At 43.5% G+C, this 16239-nt stretch overlaps 1 protein-coding gene and 1 pseudogene across 1 annotated transcript in view; both read left to right on the forward strand.

The window, feature by feature from the left end:
* MIA3 (melanoma inhibitory activity family, member 3) overlaps nt 1-16239 on the forward strand; it is a 95929-nt gene that overhangs the window by 28795 nt on the left and 50895 nt on the right. The window lies entirely within an intron of this gene.
* LOC102844796 lies at nt 141-1070 on the forward strand (annotated as a pseudogene).

A 16239-nucleotide genomic window follows, 5' to 3' on the forward strand; every position in this document is an offset into this window, starting at 1 on the left:
GGGAGGAGCCGCAGCGCCGGGCGACACCTCCCGGGCCTCGGGTCCCATCACCTAGGACAGCATGCACCTGAGGGCCCTGAAGAAGAGGCACAAGATGTTCAAGTGACGATCAGAAACAACTCTGAGGCCCCCAGGGAACCATGCAGTCATCAGCACGCAGGCTCCGAGACATCGAGCACCACCCCCTGCTGACCGAGAAGGACAGCTATGACTCCTCTGTCTTCGTCGTCGTCCTCCTCCTCGTGCGAGGCCGACCCTGCGGACAGGGTGTGGTTCATCCAGGACAGCTGTGGCATGGTCTGTGCCGTCATGACCTGGCTCCTGGTCGTCTACGCCGACTTCGTGGTGACGTTTGTCATGCTGCTGCCTTCCAAAGACTTCTGGTACTCCGTCATCAACGGGGTCGTGTTCAACTGCCTGGCCGTGCTGGCCCTGTCGTCGCACCTGAGAACCATGCTCACCGACCCGGGCGCTGTGCCCAAGGGGAACGCCACCAAGGAGTACATGGAAAGCCTGCAGCTGAAGCCGGGCGAGGTCATCTACAAGTGCCCCAAGTGCTGCTGCATCAAGCCGGAGCGCGCGCACCACTGCAGTATTTGCATCGGGAAAATGGACCACCACTGCCCGTGGCTGAACAACTGCGTGGGCGAGAAGAACCAGAGTTTTTTTGTGCTGTTACGATGTACATAGCTCTGTCTTCAGTCCACGCTCTGATTCTCTGTGGATTTCAGTTCATTTCCTGTGTCCGAGGGCAGTGGACAGAATGCAGTGATTTCTCACCGCCCATTACTGTAATCCTGCTCATCTTCCTGTGCCTTGAAGGTCTCCTGTTCTTCACTTTCACTGCAGTTATGTTCGGCACCCAGATCCACTCCATATGCAATGACGAGACAGAGATCGAGCGATTGAAGAGTGAGAAGCCCACATGGGAACAGAGGCTGCGCTGGTAGGGGATGAAATCTGTCTTTGGGGGGCCTCCCTCGCTCCTCTGGAGGAACCCCTTCGTGGGATTTCGGTTCAAGCGGCTGCAGACAAGAGCCCGGAGAGGCGGTCCGGAGTTCTCAGTATGAGGTGCGCCGACGGCTTTGGTCTCGTTTCCACCTGGTCTGAGGGCTCGTCTGGCCCCGCAGGGCGCCCTGGACCTGTGCACCGAGCAGGCCATTTTCTGCCTTCAGTCACTGGCGGTTGCAGCCACTCCAAGAAGCCAAATGTTCTCTTCCTGTGCAGCAAGGACTTGTACTAAGCAAGCTGCGTTTTCTGGAAGCTGTTGGGGTTATCCCGCAGGCTGCTGCAATCCTGTGATGAGCTGCATTTTTCAGTCCTGAAGAATCCAATTACCACGAGTCTCCAGACTGGCTGCTCCAGGGTGTCCCGGGCTTCATGGGCAGCCCAGCCTCATCGCAGAGGGCTGTTTACACAGTAAACTCATCTCCGTCTTGATCCGTGCTGACATTTGCCTGGCACTGAGGCTGTGAGGGACCCGTGTGCCCAGAGCAGCCATCTGAAGCTGCCACCAGAGGAGCGGCATTCCTCAGTCCCTGGCAGGTCCTGTGTGAGCGAGTGAGTGTGAAGCCAGCAGTGGGGTGGAGAGGGAGGCAGGCTACGTGGCCGTCAACAGCAAACATGCTGCTTTTCGAGGGGACATTCTGAGAAGGGGTGCTTCCCCCATGTCCTGCAGGTCCAACAGTGGCTCCATCCAAAGTGCAGCCCCCAGGCCCCCTTCTCAGTGTTTTCCCATCTGAGTGCGCAGTCCTGGGAACGGATGCCCTCAGAATGGGACAGCAGTGTCCTGCGGGGGCCTCTTATCAGGGTGTGGGATGGCGACCCGCACAAGTGAGCCTGGTGACTCCGGCAGAAGGGACGGGAAGCCACGCCCTGGCAGGAGTGACTGTGCCTTGGTTGCGGGCAACGGTGGAAGCAGGCGTGGGCGCCGGGAAGAAGCAGGACACGTGGTGGCAGTGGCCAGTCTCGTCGCAGTGTCATTTATGTTTACTCTTCTCCAGCCCCACGGCACGAGACGGGACTGCGGACATTCCCCTCCCGGGGACTCGCCTTAACCCGCCTGGTTTGCACAAGCTTTGCAGATGCCTCAAGAAGTGAGAATCTCAAATGGGGGGAAAAAAAAAGTGAGAATCGACTCATGCAGGTTCCAGAGTCTTCCAGAAAGTCTGGCATTTGCCTCTCGTTCTGTTCAGCTGTGGCCTGTTACTTTATTTTTAAGAAATGAATCTGTACCCCATCCTAATCAGGGCTTATACCACTGTTGAAGCAAAGTCACCAAGGGACCTACTTGGCCCACAGCTGGCAGCCACATGAACAAAGCCCGGACACGTCACGGAGCATGTGTGGCTGGGCGCGAGCCGCCTGTCTGCACATCGGGGGAGCAAGCTGCGCCCCCATCTCTTATCTGTGGTGTGGGTCAGGTGTGTGCTGAGCTTCCACGGGAGACTCCTAATGTTATTTCCTGTTATAAAATGTTATCAAATCACCGGAGCAGTTGGCCCCTGTGGGACTCGGCGGGGGCCCTGAGCCTCTTCCTCCAGTGTAACTTTTCTATGAAATAAACTAACCGGCTGACAGTTCTCAGAGGAAAAAAAAAAGAATAAAAAAACCCCAACAGCAACATTTTGATAGCCTCGACGGCACATAACAACAACAACAACAATATGTACTAAGCAGTAAAGAGTAATCAGTATAAAAATGGCTTTTGAAAGACTTAACAAGAGAGCATTTAAAATGTATGTGAAAATTGGGGAAAATAGAGAATGTGGAAATAATTTTTTTAAAAATAATAGTTCTGCATTACTAACTTAAAACTCCTACTTCCCCTTTAATGTATGAATTTGCTTTCTTTCTGAACTGATGGAGCCAACCCCTACCCAGAGCAAATTCTTCATCACAATCACCTTCACTGGCCACACATGCAGGTTTTAAATCATTGAAAAAGCGCTAAGCCTTTTATTGGAATAAAACCCACTCACTGTCCTTGAGTTGATTCCATCTCATACCAACCCTCTAGGACAAAGTCAGACTGTCCTATAGAGTTTCTAAAGTTGTAAATCTTTGCAGAATTAGATTGTCACAACTGGCTCCTCCAGAGCAAGGGTTGAACCACCTGCCTTTCAGTTAACAGTGAGTGCTATTAACCATTGTGCTATGAGGACACTTGCTTAAATTAATCCAGAAACCTAAACCCATTCCCACTGAGTTGGTTCTATCTCCTAATGATCCTGTAGGACTGTGTAGAATTGCCATTTAACTTTTCCAAAGCTATAGATCTTTATTGAAGCTGGCTGTCTAATCTTTGTCCCATGGAGTGACTGATAGGTTTGAACCCATTACGTTTTGGTTAGCATCCAGATGCATTAACCACATGCCACCAGAACACCTTTCTTGCACTAACAAATGAAACTCAAAGCCACTGCCACAGAGTCAATTCCAACTCTCTTGTGACTTTCCATTAGCTTTCTGAGATGGTAGATCTTCACTGGAGGATATTACCCATTTTTCTCCTGTGGCATAGGGTTTGAACAGCTGACTTTGAGGCTAGCAGCCCAACACAGAATATATCAGGGATCTTTCTTGCACTAAAAGAAGACTCGATAAAATCATATGTATCTACTAACCTACACATTTTACTTTAAGACTTAAAGACATTGTACAGATAACTTCTTTTACACTGTTGTTGTGTCATGGAGTTGACTGCATAACAGCCCTATGATTAACAGATCTGAACCTCACCCTATCTTGGGTCATCCTTATTATCTCTGATGTACTCCAGTCCATTGTTATAGTCACTATCAGACCGTCTTGCTTGTTTTCCACTCTTTCACTGACCCTCCCCTTTTCAAACATGACGTCTTTTTCTCAGGACTAGCTGCTCCTAACAGCATGCCCAAAGTCTGTAAAATGATGATGTTTCACTACCCTCTGAGGAGCACCCTGGTTGCACTTTCTCCAAGACATGTTTGTTCTTTTGGCAATTCAGGGGATATTGAATACTCCTTTCCACCACTACAACTCAATGGCCTCAATTTCTCTGTCTTCCTTGTTCATTGTCCAACTTTCAGAAGCAGAGCAAGTAATTGACAAGACCATGGATTGGATCAGGTGCACTTAAGTCTTTAAACTTTGTGGTCTCTTCCTATCAGTTAGTCAAGTAGCCGCCTACAGAGTTCTTGGGACAGCCTGGTGAGCAAGCCCCGGATTGTATTTGTTGAAACATGTTAGTTGGTATCCTATCAGTTCCTGGGCTCTTACTTTTGGCCACTATCTTCAGTGAAGTTTAGACTCCCTCCTTTCTTACTATTGGCTCTTCATCATAGGCTACTTTCTTTTTTTTTCATCTTCAAATATATGCTACTTTCTGAAATGGTTCTGTGTTAGTTAATTCTTTTGGGTCCAGTGACTGTGTAATTTTTCCATCTTCTTTTGATACTTCCTAGACCATTCAAGATTTTGCCCATAGCATCCTTCAGTATTGCAGCTCAAGACTTGGATTTGGATAAGGTGGTTTAAGGGTAAGGAGTTGCACAGTCATCCTAAAGGTGCATAGTTTGAATCCAACAACAGGATAAAGATGAGCAGTCTCTCTCCCTGTGCGATTTCCTGCCTCTGAAAACTTGCTGGAGGGTCAGCTATGAGTCAGTTCCAACTCATTCAAACTTGGAGATACAACAATGATTAGAGTGAAAACTTTTGCCTGAGTCTTCCTACTCTTGCTTAAAGTTTTGTCTATGATGTATATAGTTGTCTTCATTCTAGTGTTAGTACAGCTCTCCTGTTAAAGTGCGATTTTCTGTGGTCCTTTCTGAACGCTTTGGATGTTCAACAAGGTCACCCCATTCTTACTGACACCAATATAGATATCCCACAGCACTATGTTAAGATTAATTCTTTGCTCATCCTCCGAGGATCTGTGCTTGCTTTGAATTTAGCTCAAGACTCAAGGGAACCAGATTTCTGGAACCATTTTCTTACCAGGTCTCACAATTTTAGTATCCTTCTCTTTATATTTTAGGCACCCTGAACTCTCAAATTATTGTTCTCTTCTTGAGTTCTTCTTTACCTTCAGCCTAAAATGTGCCTTCAGATACAAACTTCATATATTTTCCTTTTTTTATGTTAGGAGTCACTGTTTTTTGGTGCCTGTTTGCTTTTGTATATCAGTTCTTAGAGTTTTACCTTTTATCCAGTTTTTTGATTATTTACAGTGGAAGGGCAAAGCCTTATACTGGCTACTTGATCTATAGATTCTTCCTTATGTTTTTTGTTGTTGTTGTTGCTGGTTTTTGTTGTGTTGGTTTTTTTTTTAAGTGTAAGGCAGAATCAGTCCTTGGAGAGGGATGTCAAGCTTGGGAGGGTGGAGGGACAGTGCAGGAGAGGAAGATTGATTGGATTGAGATGGATTGATTTTGTCACTGGGATAATGGGGATAGGTGTGTTGGAAAAAATAAGATTGGCAAGGGACAGAGCGGGGCTTAGGGCTGTTGTACACAGGGTCGCTATGAGTTGCAGGTGACTCAATGGCACATAACAACAAGTAAATTTATTACAGGAAAAGTTTCATTTGCCTTCCAAGTCCTGTCATGGTCTCAATTTTGCTAAGTCCTTATGGTATGTTGTTATTGTTATGTGCCGTCGAGTCACTTATGACTTATAGTGACCCTGTGTAAAATAGCTCTGAACCCTGCTCTAACCTGAGCCTTACTGTGTGGCCTTACTGTGTCAGACACACCTACCTCATCAGTCCATCTCATCAAGGGTCTTCCTCTCTTTCACTGTCCCTCCACCCTCCCAAGCACGATGTCCCTATCCAAGGCCTAGTCTCACCTTGCAACATGTCCATAGTATGTCAGACAAAGCTTCAGAATCCTTGCCTCCAAGGAGCAGCCTGGTTTCACCCTCTCAAGGAAGAACCTTTTTGTTCTCCTAGCAGTCCATGTTATATTTAATACTCTTCTCCAGCACCACAGCTAAAAGGCATCAATTCACCTTCTATCATCTGTAGTCATTGTCCAACTTTCTGATGCATAACAATTAATTGCAAAAACCATGGCCTGGATCAGGAGCACCTTAGTCTCCAGACTGACATCGTTGCTTTTCAGTACTCTGGAGAGGTACCTGACAGTGGACTTTCCTAATGCAATTTGTCTTTTAATTTCCTGGATGCTGCTACCAAGAGTGTTGATTGTGGAACCAAGCAAACTAAAGCTGTTAACAGTCTCAATCTCTTCACTGTCCATCATGCTGCTGCTAATCGGCCCAGTGGTAAGAATCATTGTTTTCTTGATGTTGAGCCTCAGTCTCTATTGAAGGCTGCAGTTCTTGACCTTCTTCAGCAAGTACTTCAGGTCCTTCTCAGTTTCAGCAAGCAAGGTTGTGTCATCTATATAACACAGGTTGTTGATGTCTTCATCTAATCCTGATGCCACATTCTTCCTCACAGAGCCCAGTGTCCTGGATGATCTGTTCTGTGTATAGGTTGAAAAGGTATGGAGATAGAACACATTCTTAGCATACACCCTTCCTGATTTTAAACCATGCAGTGTTTCCTCACTCTTTTCTGATGATTGCCTCTTGGTCCAAGTATAGATTTCACATAAACACAATCAAGTGTTCTGGAATTCCCATTCTTCTCAGAGTTAGCTGCAATTTATTGTGATCCACACAGTCAAAAGCCTTTGCATAGTCAGTGAAGCATAGATAGTGGTATAGGGGCTTTATATTTCTTGGAATGGACAGTCACATCCATAATCAGATACAGATAAAATTTTGTTTGGCAAGAATATTGCTTGAAGTTTGCTTCCAACAGGAGGGATTTAATAACTTAATTTCTTGGTAAAAAGAGCAAGAGTCATATTGAGACAGCCAAGTGTAACTTTTATTATGTCCAAAATGGGGAATTGCCCCTCTATACACCATCCACAACACAAAACCAATTCCCCTGAGGCCAGACATGTCTCTCAAGCTCTCTCGCCTATTTCTACTAATTCCAAAAGTAGTGTTCTTCTATTGTTGTTGTTAAGTGTGTCAAGTAGAGTACAACTCATAGCGAACCTGTGAGCAAAAGGTCTGAACCCTATTCTATCCTGTGCCTCCCTCACACTTGCTGAAACACGTGAGCCCATTGCAGCAGTTGCTGTGTCATCCCACCTGGTTGAGGGTTTTCCTCTCCTTCGCTGACCTTCCACCCTTGCATCCTGTCCTTTTTCAAGCACCTCCTAGTGACATGCCCAAAGTATGTAAGGTGAAGCTTCATCATTCTTGCCTCCAAAGAGCACTCTGGCTGCACCATCTCCAAGACATATCTGTTTGTTCTCTTCGCTGTCCATGGGATGTTCAGTGCTCTTCTCCAACACCATAGCTCAAAGGTGTCAATTCTTTTTCTGTCATCCTTATTCACTGTCTAGCTCTCAGATGCGTAGCAAGTAATTGGAAAGACCATGGTCTGAATCAGATGTATCTTAGTCCTCAAACTGACATCATTACTCCTCAATAATTTGGAGAGGTCTCTCTAACTGCAGGCTGTCTATTGGTCTAGTGGTAAGAATCTTTGTTTTCTTGACATTGAGATGCAGTTCATACTGAAGGCTGTATTCCTTGATCTTCTGCAACAAGTGCTTCAAGTCCTTCTCACTTTCAACAAGAAATGTTATGTCACCCTACTGGGTCCAAAACCCATTGCAGTAGCTACCAGACCTCACAGATTAAAATCATACTCAAAATTATGAGGTTTATTAGAGAAGTTAACAGGTTACAACTCATGTTGGCAACAGGATACAATTTCTCAGAACAACTTCTTAAGCATGCTTGTAGACCCTTTAGCCTTCAACCTTGTGGCTTTGTTGTTGTTGTTATGTAATGGAGTTGCAACTATCTCATAACTGACCCTCTAGCAGATTTTCAGAGGCAGTAAATTGCATGGGAGGAGATTGCCCATCTTTCTTCCAGTAAAGCAGCTGGTGGATTCTAACCACAAACCTCTGGGTTGGTAGATAGCTCCTCACCACTAAGCCATCTTATGTCAGAGTTGCCAAGATTTCTCAGTCTCACCTATTGTGGTATTTCCTCCCTAGTCTTCCAGCAAATTTGTGCAAAGCTTAATTTCACACTGGGTCTCTGATCTTCGACTGTGGGCTGCAGGTGCTTTCCTGTAGGCCCCAGTCTGCTATGGCATAGGAATGTCTGGTCCCAAGGACATGTGCTGCAGTCTCTGCTCCTTATTTTCTGCCACAGAACGTGCTCCATTTAAACTGATAGAATGGAAAACTGAGCCAATTTCCTTGTGGATAGACTTAACTGATTTTATTTGCATTTCTCTTCCTACCTATGTACTATAGTCAAGGCTAATGGCTTAGGAAACCATTTTCAACAGTAGGCCCACTACACCACACTCTCTTTCTATGATATTACTAGTCATTAATGATGTGACTTTGATCCAGTAATATTTTATAGTTTAAAAAATGAGGATTTCTGATTATGTTGCTTTTTCTCATTGTTGTTGATGTTGTTATGTACAGTCAAACTGATTACAACTCACAGCAACCCTGTAAACAACATATCTGAACCTTGCCCTATGCTGTGCTACTCTCACAATCTCCAACATGCTTGACCCCAGCGTTGCAATCACTAGTCAATCTCGTTGAAGGCCTTTTTCTCTTTCTCTTACCCCACCACCTTTCCCGGTGATGTTTTTCCAAGGACTGACCCCTTCTTGCAACATGCCCAAAGTATATCAGACTATGTCACCATCCTTACCTCTAAGAAGCCCTGTGATTGCACCACTTCTGAAGCAGGTCTAAAGACTAAGGTGCACTTGATGTAAGCTATGGCATTTTCAGTTGCTTCCTATGCAAATGAAAGGTGGACATTGACTAAGAAAGACTTTTGAATTATGGTGTTTTTGAGTACTGCATATCCCATGGAATGTGAAAAGAACAAACAAAATAGTCTTAATGGAAATATAATATAGAGGCTTGATTTTTTTTTTTTAGTTTAGTTTTAAAAAGAATTAGTTGTTTTTCTTGCATTATCAAAAGATCACTAAAGAGCTTTTGTTTTTGGTTTTTTCCTAACTTTTTTTTTTCAGTTATTTGATTTTATTTTGTTCCACAATCTGTACCCATAGTTGAAGTAGTCAAGAAATCAAAAGTTGTGTTGCACTAGGGGAAATTTGCTCTCCAGTGTTCTTTTATTTTTTTTTACAGAGAAGTTAGAATTTTATTATTTTATTCATTAGTTGTTGTACACTTTACTCCCTGTTTCTTCCTTCCCCCTCCTCCAGTTCAGGGTTTTTTTAAATATTAATTTTAATGAACATTTACAGATATTTTGGATTTCCACTCACTCATTGCTGCACTTTTCTCCCTGCCCACCCCTCACCCCCAGTTCACACCTCTCTTTGAAAAGTAAAAGAAAAATTCCTTCATTGGTATACAATCCTCCCTGCCCCTTATCCCCCCCCCCCCGCCCCAGTACACTCCACTACGCAACCTTCATTCTGGACTATTGTGATAACCGTAGTACCCTATCATATATTGCTTTTAAACTGTTCTCTCACTCATCTGTTTCAATGCAGTATACATAATTTATCCAGTTTTTCTCAGTCTTACCCCAACCCTGATGTCAGTCCTATTCTACAACAGTAGCACTATGCAATATTTGTCCTCCAGAGTCACCCATTTTGAATAATATTGCATGAGTTCCTTGTTTTTCAATGCAGTGTAGTATTCTGTTGTGTGAATATACCACAGCTTCTCTATCCATTCGTTTGTTGTTGGACACTTGGGTTGTTTCCAACTCCTTCCAAGCCACGATAAACATGGGTGCGCATATATCTGCTTGGATGTTGGTTATGGTCTCTTTGGGATATATTCCCAGTAGTGGAATTGCTGGGTCAAATGGTATCTCTATTTGCAACTTTTTGAGAAAGTGCCACACCACAGTGTAACCACAGTGGTTACACCATTTTACACTCCCACCAACAGTGAATAAGGGTCCTAGTTTCTCCACAACCTCGCCAGCATTTGTTGCTTGCTATTCTGTTAACTTTTGCTAGTCTTACTGGAGTGAGATGATATCTCATAGTTGTTTTGTCTAACTTCTTTCTAAGACTCATTATGACCTTACGGATTTAAAAGTATTTGATTCATTTAATACTTACTGAAGTCCACTTTTTCCCATATTGGCTTCAGAGATGTCCCCTACACTTCCACAATTCTGCTATTCCCATTACCAATCCTACTGTTCTACTTTGGTCTGAAATCTGTTTCAGCAGCTACGCAGACCTCACAGAAGCATACTGATGATTGGGGCTTTATTAGGCAAGTTAACAGGTTACAACTCAGGTTGGCAACAGGATACAATTTCTCAGTGAGCAAAGCTTTTGAAGTGTGCTTGTCTGCCCTTCAGCATTCAGCCTTGCAGCCCTTGTGGCTTTAGGCAAGCATTACAGAGCTCTCTTGGTCCTGTCATTTATTGCTTCCTCTTTCCTCCCCTCTACCCCACCCCAGATTGTCCTCCAGCAAGCTTAGGTGAAGGCTCCTGTATCTGGCACTCCATGGGGCATTAGTCCCAAAGTCAGCTCTATCCCATGCTGATCTTTGACTCTTTATTGTGGCTATTCACAATCTTACTGGTGTGGAAATCTCTGGCCCCAAAGGACACACACTTCACTCTCTGCTGCTTCTTCCTTACTGGTAGTGAGATTCCCAATTTCTGCTGCTGAACCTGGTTCATTTAAATATGGAAGAATGACCAAAAATGGCCAGTCCTCTCTTAGATAGACTAACATACCTTATTTTCATGTTCCTGCTCAGCCTTGTAGCCAAAGGCCTATTTTGAACAATAGACCCAATACATCACAGTTATATTCAGACAAATCTAGTTTTTGTCTCAGTTCCATCCATATGTTTGTACTAGCTTCTCTAACAATAAAAGAACTTATTGCTGTCAAGTTAGAACCAACTCATAGCTGACCCTCCAGAGGTTTTTCAGAGGCTGTAAATTGCACAAGGAAAGATTGTTTATCTTTGTCTTATGGTGCCACTTATGGATTTGAGCTACCTGCCTTTGAGTTGTCAGCATAACTCCTTAACTGTTAGGTTGTCAGAGTTCCCTTTACTTCATAGGTACCTTTTAAAATTAATTTTAATAAGGAGCTCTAGTGGTTTGGTGGATAAGGAGTTTCACTGACACTCAAAGGCAACACCAATTTGAATCTATGAGCTGCTCTGCAGGAGAAAAATGGATAGTCTTTTGCCTTATGATTGACAAGCCCTAAAAACCCAGTAGAGGGCCAGCTGTGAGTCAGTTCCAACTTGACAACACACCACAAGAGCAACATCATTTTAAAAAATAAGCTAATGACTTCTGTGCTGTCGAATTGACTACAACTCATAGTGACTCTGTGAACAATGATTCTGAACTCTGCCGTGTCCTGAGCCAACTGCACCATCTCCAACACACCTGACCCCATCAACACAGTCTGTGCCAATGGACCTCACCTGGGGTCTTTCTGTCTTGGGCTGACCTTCAGCCCTTCCAAGCTATGATTTCCTTCTCCAAAGACTTGCTTCACCTGAAAACATGCCCAAAGTATGTGAAACAGATTTTTCAACTCCTTACTTCCAAGAAGTGAACTGGTTTCACTCTCTCCAGGACAGACTTGTGTGTTTTCTTGCAAATCCATGGTAACTTCAAGACTCTTCCCCAGCACTACAACTCAGTTGGCATTGAGTTCTTCTATCATTTTGAGTAATTGTCCAGTTCTCAGATTCATAGCAAGCAATTGAGAAGACCATGACTTGGATCAAGTGCACCTTATTCTTTAGACTGACATCGTTGCTCTTGGACAGAGCAAATCTTTCCATAGAGTTTCTCAGGCTGTAAATCTTTACGGAAGACTCAGCTTTCTCCTTTGGAACAGCTGGTGGATTCAAACCACTGATATTTTGATTAGTAGCTAGATGTTTTAGCAACTAGAACTCTTTATTCCTGACATTGCTCGGTGGTATAGAGTTTGTTCTGTTTTACTCAAGGCCTGGGAAACCTCATACTTCTAAGGCATTTGGGTAAAATATTCACAGGTGTCTTACTTTATAATACCTTCTGCTGTGGTCTTGCCCAACAAATCTGAAAAACAACCCAAAGAATCAATCTCCAGGTATCCCAGAAGAATGCTCAAGAATATTTATTCACGTCTTCAATCCAAAGATTACCAGATATGAAAAGTAGCAGGAAAATGACTCATGATAAAGAGACAAACAAGTTAGAACCAAGAACTAAAAGAATGGTTAGTTAGACAAGGATATTAGAACAAATTTTTATTATTATCTTCAATGTTTTTAAAGTTTTAAAAAACATAGAAGTTTAAAAAGATTCATATCAAACCTCTAGAGATAAAACTTTAAGTGCCTGAGATGGAAAATACACTAGATGAGCTTAATACTAGACATTAAAGTGAAAAGATTTGTGAGCTTGAAGGCTTGAAATAGAAACTATCCAAAAAGAAAAATTGCAACGTTGAGTCAGAACCCACCCACGGCTAACCTTCCATCAAGTTTTCAGAGGCAGTAAATTGTCTGGGAGGAGATCCTTTGTGTTGGCAGTGTTGTTCCTTACCACTAAGCCTTTAGAGCTCAAATGAAACAGCAAGATAAGAGACTTGAGGATAATGAAAAAGCACCAGTGAACTGAGGAACACTTTCAAACACTTAGTATATGTGTAATGGAGTTTTGATAGGAAAGGAGAAAGGAAAAATGTCAAGAGTATATTTGAATTGCTGGAGATTTCCCAAATTTGATGCACACTATAAACTGCAGATTCAAGAAGTTCAGAGAAAGTCAAGCATAAGAAGTTGGATAAGAAAGATTCCAAGACTTATAATCAAATTGCTCCAAACAAATAACAATCTGATACTAATTCTAAACAAACTCTTCTAGAAAATTGAATAAGAGAAAAGAATTCTAGGTCATTGTATGAGGTCAGCATTACACCAAAAGCAGACAAAATAAGAAAGATTCACTAGTATCTCTGGTGAATCAAAACCAAAACCCCAAAGTCATTGCCATCGAGTCAGTTAAAATTTCTGGCGACCCTTTGTGTTACATAGTAGAATAGCTCTCTAGCGTTTTCTTGCCTGTAATCTTTCCTTGGAATTTTTTTTGTTAGTAGTGCAAACTGTTTAACAAAACAAATCCAAATATATATATATATATGATAATATATCGTGACCAGGTAGGGTTTATCCCACCCCAGGCCAACATTTGGTTAATATTTAAAGACCAATCAATGTAAATACGCATGTAAACAATTTAAAAAGTCATTATGTGCATTTCCGTAGACTTGTGGGGGGGGGAACATTTTTAAACCTCACCAACATCAGTTCATGATCTAAAAACTACCAGCAAAGTAGGACTAAAGAGGAATTTAAAATAGCCTCCATTAAAAATCTTAGAAACCAGTATTCTACCTGCTCATCCTTTTTTTTCCCTATGCTTTATTGTTTTCAGTGTCTTAAAGCTTATCTTTGCTTGACTCTTCTTCTGAATTGACTCTATTTAAGTGGAAGACATGGCTTTATATATATACCAGGGTTTTTGTTTTTTCCCTTTTGGGTGACATTCTCTCAGGTTTTCTTCAGCTCTTAATTTTATAGTAGTTTGCTTACAAAGTTTGTATACGTTGTATTTCCCAGTATCCTTTCACATTGTGTTTCATATAATCATTCTCATGAATTATATTTTATAAAATTAACCAACATTGAATTATACCCATTATTACCCTGTCTTTCTAGATCTCCACCAGAACTTTCCCATATACTTTACCCTTCCTCCTTCTACCTACCAAATTAGGCAACCCTTATGATTAACTGCCTCTGAAAACCTGCTGAAGGGTCAGCTATGGGTCTGTTCCGACTCTACAATACACACAACAGCAGCAATTGACTATTGTGTTAATTAGGCAAGTTAATATATAACTACCATATAACTAATATATGCTACCAAGCCGAAGGTGGTATAGCACTGGTCTGTGCGTTGCTGTACAGAGGTAACTCGTGGTTGCTGTGATGCTGAACACTGTGACACTGATGTGCCAAACGTGGTAATGGTAACCCATGGTGGATAGTGTTGGCTGGAGCTTCCCGACAGAAACAAGCCTGAAAGCAGGAGTGGCATCCACTTCCGAAATGGCTTGCCTCTGGAAACTCTATGAACAGTGCTCAGGCCTTTCATTCATAGGGTCGCTTTGAGTCCTCTGTGACTGGACAGCACCTAACAACAACAACAACAACAACAACAAATGTTTATCCCCCTGTCCATCCTCACCCCTCTGCTCCTACCCTCTTCCTCCTTGGATCCTCATAGATGTTTTACTAGTTAACTTTATATTTCTGTAATAATGGTTTTATAGAGTACTTGTCCTTATGAGACTGAGTTCACTCAGAATAATGCTCTCCAGTTCCTCCCAAGATAGGTAGTAATTTTCAACATCATTGCTCTTGTGTGCTGCATAGTTTTCCATTGTGTGAATGTACCACAGTTACTCAATCCATTTGATCATGGTTGAACATTTGGGCTGTCTCCAAATGTTCTTGTGAAGGTGAATAACGCTGCTATGAACATTGGTATACAAATCCGTCTGTGTTTTCAGTTCTGATTTTCTTGGTGTATATACCTAGCAGTGGAATTACTGGGTCATATGGAATTTCTGTGTTCAGTTTTTTTATATAAAAAGGCTGACATATATAGCCAGAAATATACAACTAGGAGAAGATAAAGTTGATGAATGAGACTTTTATCCAACAAAAATATTTTCTTCAGCTCTTAAATCATTATTTGCACAAGTCATGTATCTTAAAATGTGTCTCAGAATTGAGCCCATTGTCATAGATGTAATTACTAGGGATGAAGCAAATGGAAAGGTTTCACTAATAATGTGAGGGAGTCTGAGCATTAGTAAGTCAGGATGGCAATGGTGAGGGCTACAGTAGCAGAACCATCATATCCCAGTCATGTTGCTGAGATCTGTGGGGAGCAGGAGAGCTGTCCAGTCTCCTGCCAGGGTACTTAGTGTCTCCTGCCAGAGTACTTAGTGCAGGTGCCTGGGTCTCTCAGTGCCCTTTGTGAGAAGGGTGGTTCTGGCTGGGCATGAGTGCCCTTTCTCCTATCCTCCCCTCTCATTCATCTTCTTACAGAGCTCATTGTCCTCACTCTGAGCCCTAAAAGCACCCGTCAAAGCCGGGTGTCTTCTTTGCCAACCTTCCTTTGGTCTCTTCATAATCGGCTCTCTCTTCTGCCCCCCGCGCTGCTCTGCGGTTGGTTTCTTCCGAGCTGCTGGCCCCGCCCAAGGGCTGCATTATGCTAGTATGTTGACTTCCGCCCAGAGGGGTGTGTTTTTTTGTCTGATGACGTGGGAGGAAAGTACCTTCAGCAGGAGAAGGCAAAGTTCAACCTGAAAGTCCGCCCCCCCCCCAACCCCGTGCTGAATTTTTTTTTTTTTAACTTGGAAGAGGAAGCAGTGCAAGAAAGGGGTCCTGGTGCCCTTCCACCAGGAAGCGCCGCCTGCGTTCCGCGGGCCCTGCGCCATGGACACAGTACCTGCAACTGTGCCTTCCGGCAGCGCGTCCCCAGGGGACCCGGAACTTCTGGGACCCCTGTCGGTGCTCTACGCAGCCCTCATAGCCAAACTGCTGGAGGTGACGAGCCCCTTCTGGGTGGTTTGGGGGTGGGGGGGGTGGGGGAAACTGCAGTCCTGGCGGGCGAGTGAAGGAGTTCTGAAAGGAGTGGGTACACACACTGAGAGGGCGAGGGAGACATTGGAAACCTGTAGGACCTTGAGGTACAGCTGAGGGAGGCCATTGGCAGTGTGCGCTCGGTTTGCCTACGCACTTTTATTGAGCATTCAAATGAATTGGACACTGTCTGTTACCCTCTAGTGCGCGTACTGAATGAGACCAGCCCAGACCATGTCAGTATGATTCAGCGTGATAAGGTCGCAGGGGTCTCCAAAGTTGTAAATATTTCTTCTGCGGAGCCCTAAGTTGGGTCGAAAAGCAGGCTTTTAGTACCGTGTTTCTGTGGATCTGTTTCCCCAGATCTTGGTCTTGTTAGGGATGGGACCTTTATATGGGGTGTGTTTTTGTTGATAGTGAAGGACCGAGGAAGGCATGTGTTTAATTTGCTGCCTTGGAGGAAACACTGAGAATTAGGCACGAGTTTTTATATACCTTCTAT

This window comes from Elephantulus edwardii, unplaced genomic scaffold (assembly GCF_000299155.1).
Source record: "Elephantulus edwardii isolate Elephantulus edwardi_28Jun2011 unplaced genomic scaffold, EleEdw1.0 scaffold00146, whole genome shotgun sequence".
NCBI lineage: Eukaryota > Metazoa > Chordata > Mammalia > Macroscelidea > Macroscelididae > Elephantulus > Elephantulus edwardii.